An 11,558-nucleotide genomic window follows, 5' to 3' on the forward strand; every position below is an offset into this window, starting at 1 on the left:
TTGGTAATGAAAGTCACTGACTGAGTAATGTGTGAAAGTATGAGGAAAAGTGCAACAAAATGTGATAGAAGTGTAACGTGACAGTAAGTGACAAAAGTGTGAAAATGTGAAAAACGTGTCAAAATGTATCTCTCTCACACTGTCCTCGAGCTTATAAAGCAGACTTACTCCGCCTCTTTCGGCTAACTAGCCACTAGGCTGTCAATCTACAGCCAATTATAAACAACAGAGGCACCTGCTACCAATAGGAGCCTTACACATATTACACAAAACCAATGGTGTGCCATCAAGAAAGCAAAGAAAGCGTTATTTAGGTTTCTATTGGCAAATACTCTCATTTTGCTTCCCCCACGCCATAAGTTACACCCATTATGGTCAAGGACATCAGGGTTTTCAGCACAATTTGTGGGAAAAACGACTAGTGTGTAATCAGCCCAGAAGAGAAAAGCTGACCACTAAATAAACACAGCTGATGTCTAGGGTTACCCTTTACAGGCAGCAAAACTATTAGGAGAAAAGATTTATTGATCTTGGCAGCTCGCTTGTCTCCTTACAGTATCATTTCATCTTTTATTTCATCCATTCACTACTGGGGTAACTACGTCAGTGACACCTCCTTTCCTAAGAGAAGAAATTTCTCAAGGGGAAATTTCTGGATACTGTACGATTTAAGTTATGGACAGGTAATCTGCTAAAACACTGGAAACACCAGTTATATGTCTCACATCAAGGGAATATTCCTGCAAAAATAGGGCCCAGTGGGTCAATCTAAGATTGCTGTCCTGTCCTTAAATCAGGACAAAAATTTCAGAGGGTGGTGATCAGTGTACACTACAACATCACCTGACCCTGGACCAACATACACAGAGAAGTGTTGAAGGGCAAGTATGAGTGCAAGGAGTTCTTTCTCAGTATCTGAATAATGTCTCTGGGCCTTATTGAACTTTTTGCTAAAATAGCACACGAGCATCTCAAAGCCTTGATCATTATCCTGAAGCAAAACTGACCCAGCCCCTAGGCCACTGGCATCAAGAGCTAATTTAAAGGGTTTGTCAAAATTTGGAGCATGAAGCACTGGCTGACTTGACAGGACGGCTTTGACTCATACTTGACTTCTTTTCTTAACAAATCAGTGAGGGGAGCTACAAGATCAGAGAAGTTCAGGACAAAACGTCTGTTTTACCCTACCATATCCAAGAATCGTTGCAACTCTCTTATTTTTGGGTTGGGGGAAATTGACTATGGCCTGAACTTTAACATCAGGTGGACTCACTTGGCTTAAACTGACCACATAACCTAGGTATTGCATTCGAGCTCTTACAAATTCACATTTAGTTAAATTAAACTGCCACATCCCGGCAAATTTTTCACAAGTGACCCCTCCCCCAATCCCGGCAGATTTTCGAAAAGGTTTTTCTTGGCTAAAACCTTCGCTTTTTGTGAGAAACATCGAAAATGCAGAGAGAAAGTGCTCAGTTGAGTTTAGAAATACCAATACATATAACAGTACCAATACCTTGGTACCGTGTTCTCTCAGGCCAGGCTCCAGAGAAGACATTTTCTTGGGAGGGGTAACTATTCCAAACCACTCATTATATGTAAATATTCATTTATTTGGTATGAATTTATATGTAGTACAAGAGTATATTGGTTTTCACACAATATTATAGGCGATATACAATATTGTTCTCTCACCAAACACATCAACATATGGCATCTTCCTTTACAACGTTACCGTCTCATCACTTCTGCTTATTTCTTCCTCTTGCTTCTTTCTTCCTTTGTCCTCCATCTCAGGAATCACTCTCACCCTGAATTTCGTCATTGGAGAGACCGCGGTGCAACATGTCTTTACTGGCCAGGTCACTGCTAACAGGTGAGTTGCCAAGAAAATGGCATGCAGGGGGGGAGGGGGGTCAGGTGGGGCCATGTATAATCCCCTCCTGGCGTTGGGTAGAGGAAGGTCTTCCACATATGTCTACCAAAAATTACCCATGAAACTTGAAAAATGTGCAAATGACGCACCTCACAATTGCAAAATGTATGGATACGTTGTAAGGTGTCAGCGCGACGAAACGTGGCAATGTATCCATATGTTGTTGGGATGCCTCGAGTTAAGCACTAAATTAGCAGAGGACAGTCTCTGCAGCAAGGCATCTAGTTGGCTCAAGTGTTGTTCCCAGGTGTCACTAAAATAACATCATTAATGTAAGTGACACAACCATCCAAGTCATTGGTGAGATCATTCATCAGGCTTTGGAAGGTGGCAGGAGCATTCTTCATACCATAGGGCATGACCTTACATTTATAAGTATTGCCACTGACCACAAAACAGGAAATTTCTTGGGCCCTTTCTGTGAGTGGGACTTGTCAATATTCCTTCATCAAATCTAATTATGTAATAAGTTTAGCACTGCCTGTCACATCCACACAATCATCTACTCTAGGAAGTGGGTAGGTATCAGTCTTGGTAAGGGAATTGACTTTACGATAATTAATACAAAAGCAATATGACCCATCGGGTTTTGGAACCACTATGACCGGGGAGCACAATTCACTTTGACAGGACTCAATTAACCTCTGCTGCAATATGTAGCTCAGTTCCTCTTGGATGATGGTCTGCTTCTGAGGACTAACCCGGTAGGGGGACTGCTTTATAGGGCTGGCATCTCCAACGCCCACGTCATGCTGTGCCACTTCCGTCCGTCCTGGGGTGTCCCGGAAGACGTCAGAGAACTTCCTGAGAAGGGCAACAAGCTCAGCACACCCCTCTGCAGTCAAATGGGAGAGTTTATCAGTCAGTGTACTCCAAGCTTCCTGGTTTTCTCTCCAACTGGTCATCTGGTCCAAAGTCAAAGGGCAGCCCTCGTCTTCCGTCAACTCGACAGTCGACACCACGCATGCATCACTAGGGAGGTCCACGTCTCGCCTGTGTTACTCTTTCAACGTATTTACATGGCACAGTCTTCGTTCCTTCCTCTGGTCGGGCGTTAAAATGACATAATTTATTTCACCTACCCTCTTCTCTACTACATAAGGGCCTGCAAAACTTGCCTGCAAAGGCTGTCCATGAGTGGGAAGGAAGACAAGAACTTGATTGCCTGGGTGAAACACTCTGTTCCTAACTTTCTTAGAGTGGTCATACCACCTCTTCATCTTCTCCTGAGATTACTGTGTTTCCTAGCTACTTCCATACTAGACACATAGTCTAGCAAGTTAATTTGGTCATCATCCTTGACCCATTGTTCTTTGAGGAGTTTAAGAGGACCTCTTACTTCATGGCCTAAGATTAACTGAAATGGGGAGTAGCCCAAGGACTCACTCGGTGCCTCTCTGGTTGCTCAACTTTATAAGCATATTCTTCAAAGTTTGGTGATACCTTTCTGATGTACCCTGACTCTGAGGACGATATACCGAGGAATGATCTGGGAGATTCCTAACTCCTTAAGTGTTTCTCTGAACAGTAAGGAATTAAAATTACTGCCTTGATCTGATTGAACTTCCTTAGCCAAGATGGGTAAAGAAGGTCAGTATTTCTTTTACAACCAATTTAGCAGAAATATTTCTCAAGGGAATGGCTTCGGGACATCTAGTGGCCATGTCTAACATTATGAGGATGTACTGGTGGCCTGAGGAGGTTTTAGGCAAAGGGCCAACAATGTCCACAAGGACTCTACTGAATGGGACCTCAATCACAGGGAGAGGAATCAAAGGAGCCGCACGGGTGGGCTTATTGCTCTTACAGACAAGTTGACAGGTGTGACATGACCCACAGAACTGGGAGACATCTCGACGGATTCCAGGCAAGTAAAAATGCTGCCAGATGAGGGAAAGAGTCTCCCTCACCCCAAGCGACCTGCTAAAGATGAGTCATGAGCAACGGACATAATTTTTGCCTATAGGGTCTTGGAAAAACCACCTATTGTACAGTCTCCCGCTCATTATCATCAGCAACACTAGGAGGTCTCCATCTTCACCTTAAATAATAACACTTTCTCAGTTCAGACTCACATTCAAGTTCCCTAACTGCTGAGTCAGTTAAAGTGGCAATCTATTGATCAGATCTTTGCATATCAGCTAACTTTGCACTTACATCAATCTGGGGAGAATCATCAACCTCTGAGTCATTTAACTGGGCGAAAAAGGTATCACCAAGCCCAATATCATCATCGGCATTGCCAGTGCCATCACTGTCAACATTCTCATGGCTGGCTTTCTCCGTCATAGCTCTAGTTACAGCACATGCGGGAAACAATTTAGGACATGTATCTTCCAACTCTTTAGTCCTATCCTCACTCAAGGGAGTTTTTGACACACAGGGAACAGCATTCACTTGTCCTCCTGCCAAGTCATTACCCAAGAGGAAAGTGACCCCTTGTACAGGAAGCTGGCCAACAACACCCACATGCACTGAATCAGTAAGTAACTCTCACTGGAGCTTCACCTCAACTAGGGAAACAGATGCAAACTCAGCTATACCCTGCAACAAGACACATTCATTAGGGTCAGCTACACCAACAAACCCTTTCAACATTAGTGACTGTGAAGCTCCTGTGTCTCTATGTATAGTGACTTCCGTACCATCTTTTCCATCAACTGAAACTAACCCCTTAGATATAAAGTTAGCAAATAAATGATCTGGGAAGGAGTCACTTTGTGTACTGCTTAGGGGAGGACACTCTGATGGAGTCTTATTACCACTCTCACCTGAACCTGACGGCTGCACTGCTCCAGTCTTACTAGTGTCTAACAATGGCTCTACAGGATTTTGTCTATAAACCAACAACCTTATCAACCTTATCAACAATATGAACCCGCTGAGATTGTGTCGGACTACCGCTAACAATATCTGTGGATGGCTGCTCACTCTTGGTGTCAAAAGATCCCCAAGAGTTTACCAAAGTAATAGGTTTCACACTGGAACATTTCCCTTGTTTTTTCCAGCACCAATCCTCTAAGTGCTCCATTTTCTGGCAATACTGGCCATATCTGACACTTTTTCTTGACCCTCTGGCGACACTGTCCTCACTTACTTTTGTGGAACTAACATGCTCTGGGGTTGTAGTGTTCCCACAAGTGTCACTTGACATTAAGTTGCCTTTACCAGAAGAAGGGTTCACAAAAACTGGTTGGTTCACTCTCCTACCCATGACAAATAACTGAGGCTTACGTTCATGTTTATGAATTATACTATAATTATCTGCTACAGCAGCAGCCTCAGCTAGGTTATCTAAGTCTTTCTCAACTAAGTATGTAGCAACATCCCCGTCTATGTTACCAGTGAAGTTCTCCAAGATCATTAACTACTTTAGTTTTAAGAAATCATCAACTTTCTTAGAATGTAAGCATTGATCAAATAAGTCTGTGAGTACTCTGGCATATTCCACATGAGTCTGATCTTTCTATTTAATGGTAGATCTAAATTTAAGCCTATATCCCTCTGGCACGAGTTCAAATGCTTTTAGAATGGTATCTTTTATAAAATCATAGTTAGCACTTTGATCAACTGATAAAGAAGTATAAGGCTCTTGAGCCTTTCCTTTCAAAACACTCTGCAGCAGTACTGTCCAAGAATCTTTTGGCCATGAGAGATAACCTGCCAGTTTTTCAAACATATGGATGTACTTAGTGACGTCTTGCTCATTAAAGGGAGGCACTTGCTTAATGCTCCTAGCATCATCAAAATATTCCTAGGCAGATGAACTACTAGCTCCAGGTAAACTATCAGGGTTCTTCTGTCTGAATTCGTAATCCATTTCCTTTTGTCTCATTTAAACTTGTAATTCTATTTCTCTGAATTCTGCTTGCACTTCAAGTTCTCTCTGCTTAATTCTGGCTAAGTCAAGTTGCCCATTGTCACCAGTATCATGAGCAGAACAATCACTAGGGCCAGGTATCTCCGATGCCAAAGGCTCAGGGTCAACGCAGTACCAGATGGCTCAGAACTAACTATGGAGGACTCACTTTGCTCAAACATGGTGTCCAGTATTAAATGAAATAACTTAGGCATAGTAACTGAGACAGGAAATCTCAACTGTAAGGCCTGATGCAAGCAATATGATCTCGTGTTTTGTGAGTGTTTTCACTCTGGTTGGGGAAGGCTTAGAATCCAAAAATGCTTTCACATCATTATCACTCATTAGGGCTATGATTACTGATTATAGTTAAGCAGGTAAGAGTAAGCACTGTGTGTGTGGCCAAGGTTGCCACTAATATATCACAGAGCTATCCTGGGAGGAGGTCGCCAAATTGTTATGGGGGTATATCTTACGGTGCACTCTTAGCCCTTAATTAATCACTAAAAGGGATAAGGTAAAGCTCACAAGAAAACTAACTTTACTGTACATTATAACATACACACACCAAAGAAGAAACCAGGATTCGTTTTACAAAAGGGGAATTCGTAATAAAACAAGTTATTTCTTACCTAACCAGATTACAATCAGTGGAAGCTAAGTACTCACAAAGGTCGAGGAAACTTGGAGAACTCGATGATATAATCAAAATATAAATCACACACTAGTGTAAATGAAGGAGTGAATCAAAAATGGGAAATGGTACACAAACAGTGTGTTTGGTAATGAAAGTCACTGACTGAGTAATGTGTGAAAGTATGAGGAAAAGTGCAACAAAATGTGATAGAAGTGTAACGTGACAGTAAGTGACAAAAGTGTGAAAATGTGAAAAACGTGTCAAAATGTATCTCTCTCACACTGTCCTCGAGCTTATAAAGCAGACTTACTCCGCCTCTTTCGGCTAACTAGCCACTAGGCTGTCAATCTACAGCCAATTATAAACAACAGAGGCACCTGCTACCAATAGGAGCCTTACACATATTACACAAAACCAATGGTGTGCCATCAAGAAAGCAAAGAAAGCGTTATTTAGGTTTCTATTGGCAAATACTCTCATTTTGCTTCCCCCACGCCATAAGTTACACCCATTATGGTCAAGGACATCAGGGTTTTCAGCACAATTTGTGGGAAAAACGACTAGTGTGTAATCAGCCCAGAAGAGAAAAGCTGACCGCTAAATAAACACAGCTGATGTCTAGGGTTACCCTTTACAGGCAGCAAAACTATTAGGAGAAAAGATTTATTGATCTTGGCAGCTCGCTTGTCTCCTTACAGTATCATTTCATCTTTTATTTCATCCATTCACTACTGGGGTAACTACGTCAGTGACACCTCCTTTCCTAAGAGAAGAAATTTCTCAAGGGGAAATTACTGGATACTGTACGATTTAAGTTATGGACAGGTAATCTGCTAAAACACTGGAAACACCAGTTATATGTCTCACATCAAGGGAATATTCCTGCAAAAATAGGGCCCAGTGGGTCAATCTAAGATTGCTGTCCTGTCCTTAAATCAGGACAAAAATTTCAGAGGGTGGTGATCAGTGTACACTACAACATCACCTGACCCTGGACCAACATACACAGAGAAGTGTTGAAGGGCAAGTATGAGTGCAAGGAGTTCTTTCTCAGTATCTGAATAATGTCTCTGGGCCTTATTGAACTTTTTGCTAAAATAGCACACGAGCATCTCAAAGCCTTGATCATTATCCTGAAGCAAAACTGACCCAGCCCCTAGGCCACTGGCATCAAGAGCTAATTTAAAGGGTTTGTCAAAATTTGGAGCATGAAGCACTGGCTGACTTGACAGGACGGCTTTGACTCATACTTGACTTCTTTTCTTAACAAATCAGTGAGGGGAGCTACAAGATCAGAGAAGTTCAGGACAAAACGTCTGTTTTACCCTACCATATCCAAGAATCGTTGCAACTCTCTTATTTTTGGGTTGGGGGGAATTGACTATGGCCTGAACTTTAACATCAGGTGGACTCACTTGGCTTAAACTGACCACATAACCTAGGTATTGCATTCGAGCTCTTACAAATTCACATTTAGTTAAATTAAACTGCCACATCCCGGCAAATTTTTCACAAGTGACCCCTCCCCCAATCCCGGCAGATTTTCGAAAAGGTTTTTCTTGGCTAAAACCTTCGCTTTTTGTGAGAAACATCGAAAATGCAGAGAGAAAGTGCTCAGTTGAGTTTAGAAATACCAATACATATAACAGTACCAATACCTTGGTACCGTGTTCTCTCAGGCCAGGCTCCAGAGAAGACATTTTCTTGGGAGGGGTAACTATTCCAAACCACTCATTATATGTAAATATTCATTTATTTGGTATGAATTTATATGTAGTACAAGAGTATATTGGTTTTCACACAATATTATAGGCGATATACAATATTGTTCTCTCACCAAACACATCAACATATGGCATCTTCCTTTACAACGTTACCGTCTCATCACTTCTGCTTATTTCTTCCTCTTGCTTCTTTCTTCCTTTGTCCTCCATCTCAGGAATCACTCTCACCCTGAATTTCGTCATTGGAGAGACCGCGGTGCAACATGTCTTTACTGGCCAGGTCACTGCTAACAGGTGAGTTGCCAAGAAAATGGCATGCAGGGGGGGGGGTCAGGTGGGGCCATGTATAATCCCCTCCTGGCGTTGGGTAGAGGAAGGTCTTCCACATATGTCTACCAAAAATTACCCATGAAACTTGAAAAATGTGCAAATGACGCACCTCACAATTGCAAAATGTATGGATACGTTGTAAGGTGTCAGCGCGACGAAACGTGGCAATGTATCCATATGTTGTTGGGATGCCTCGAGTTAAGCACTAAATTAGCAGAGGACAGTCTCTGCAGCAAGGCATCTAGTTGGCTCAAGTGTTGTTCCCAGGTGTCACTAAAATAACATCATTAATGTAAGTGACACAACCATCCAAGTCATTGGTGAGATCATTCATCAGGCTTTGGAAGGTGGCAGGAGCATTCTTCATACCATAGGGCATGACCTTACATTTATAAGTATTGCCACTGACCACAAAACAGGAAATTTCTTGGGCCCTTTCTGTGAGTGGGACTTGTCAATATTCCTTCATCAAATCTAATTATGTAATAAGTTTAGCACTGCCTGTCACATCCACACAATCATCTACTCTAGGAAGTGGGTAGGTATCAGTCTTGGTAAGGGAATTGACTTTACGATAATTAATACAAAAGCAATATGACCCATCGGGTTTTGGAACCACTATGACCGGGGAGCACAATTCACTTTGACAGGACTCAATTAACCTCTGCTGCAATATGTAGCTCAGTTCCTCTTGGATGATGGTCTGCTTCTGAGGACTAACCCGGTAGGGGGACTGCTTTATAGGGCTGGCATCTCCAACGCCCACGTCATGCTGTGCCACTTCCGTCCGTCCTGGGGTGTCCCGGAAGACGTCAGAGAACTTCCTGAGAAGGGCAACAAGCTCAGCACACCCCTCTGCAGTCAAATGGGAGAGTTTATCAGTCAGTGTACTCCAAGCTTCCTGGTTTTCTCTCCAACTGGTCATCTGGTCCAAAGTCAAAGGGCAGCCCTCGTCTTCCGTCAACTCGACAGTCGACACCACGCATGCATCACTAGGGAGGTCCACGTCTCGCCTGTGTTACTCTTTCAACGTATTTACATGGCACAGTCTTCGTTCCTTCCTCTGGTCGGGCGTTAAAATGACATAATTTATTTCACCTACCCTCTTCTCTACTACATAAGGGCCTGCAAAACTTGCCTGCAAAGGCTGTCCATGAGTGGGAAGGAAGACAAGAACTTGATTGCCTGGGTGAAACACTCTGTTCCTAACTTTCTTAGAGTGGTCATACCACCTCTTCATCTTCTCCTGAGATTACTGTGTTTCCTAGCTACTTCCATACTAGACACATAGTCTAGCAAGTTAATTTGGTCATCATCCTTGACCCATTGTTCTTTGAGGAGTTTAAGAGGACCTCTTACTTCATGGCCTAAGATTAACTGAAATGGGGAGTAGCCCAAGGACTCACTCGGTGCCTCTCTGGTTGCTCAACTTTATAAGCATATTCTTCAAAGTTTGGTGATACCTTTCTGATGTACCCTGACTCTGAGGACGATATACCGAGGAATGATCTGGGAGATTCCTAACTCCTTAAGTGTTTCTCTGAACAGTAAGGAATTAAAATTACTGCCTTGATCTGATTGAACTTCCTTAGCCAAGATGGGTAAAGAAGGTCAGTATTTCTTTTACAACCAATTTAGCAGAAATATTTCTCAAGGGAATGGCTTCGGGACATCTAGTGGCCATGTCTAACATTATGAGGATGTACTGGTGGCCTGAGGAGGTTTTAGGCAAAGGGCCAACAATGTCCACAAGGACTCTACTGAATGGGACCTCAATCACAGGGAGAGGAATCAAAGGAGCCGCACGGGTGGGCTTATTGCTCTTACAGACAAGTTGACAGGTGTGGCATGACCCACAGAACTGGGAGACATCTCGACGGATTCCAGGCAAGTAAAAATGCTGCCAGATGAGGGAAAGAGTCTCCCTCACCCCAAGCGACCTGCTAAAGATGAGTCATGAGCAACGGACATAATTTTTGCCTATAGGGTCTTGGAAAAACCACCTATTGTACAGTCTCCCGCTCATTATCATCAGCAACACTAGGAGGTCTCCATCTTCACCTTAAATAATAACACTTTCTCAGTTCAGACTCACATTCAAGTTCCCTAACTGCTGAGTCAGTTAAAGTGGCAATCTATTGATCAGATCTTTGCATATCAGCTAACTTTGCACTTACATCAATCTGGGGAGAATCATCAACCTCTGAGTCATTTAACTGGGCGAAAAAGGTATCACCAAGCCCAATATCATCATCGGCATTGCCAGTGCCATCACTGTCAACATTCTCATGGCTGGCTTTCTCCGTCATAGCTCTAGTTACAGCACATGCGGGAAACAATTTAGGACATGTATCTTCCAACTCTTTAGTCCTATCCTCACTCAAGGGAGTTTTTGACACACAGGGAACAGCATTCACTTGTCCTCCTGCCAAGTCATTACCCAAGAGGAAAGTGACCCCTTGTACAGGAAGCTGGCCAACAACACCCACATGCACTGAATCAGTAAGTAACTCTCACTGGAGCTTCACCTCAACTAGGGAAACAGATGCAAACTCAGCTATACCCTGCAACAAGACACATTCATTAGGGTCAGCTACACCAACAAACCCTTTCAACATTAGTGACTGTGAAGCTCCTGTGTCTCTATGTATAGTGACTTCCGTACCATCTTTTCCATCAACTGAAACTAACCCCTTAGATATAAAGTTAGCAAATAAACGATCTGGGAAGGAGTCACTTTGTGTACTGCTTAGGGGAGGACACTCTGATGGAGTCTTATTACCACTCTCACCTGAACCTGACGGCTGCACTGCTCCAGTCTTACTAGTGTCTAACAATGGCTCTACAGGATTTTGTCTATAAACCAACAACCTTATCAACCTTATCAACAATATGAACCCGCTGAGATTGTGTCGGACTACCACTAACAATATCTGTGGATGGCTGCTCACTCTTGGTGTCAAAAGATCCCCAAGAGTTTACCAAAGTAATAGGTTTCACACTGGAACATTTCCCTTGTTTTTTCCAGCACCAATCCTCTAAGTGCTCCATTTTCTGGCAATACTGGCCATA

The sequence above is a fragment of the Coenobita brevimanus genome, chromosome 31 (genome assembly GCF_032717465.1).
Source record: "Coenobita brevimanus isolate Jiangsu-jjx chromosome 31, ASM3271746v2, whole genome shotgun sequence".
Taxonomy (NCBI): domain Eukaryota; kingdom Metazoa; phylum Arthropoda; class Malacostraca; order Decapoda; family Coenobitidae; genus Coenobita; species Coenobita brevimanus.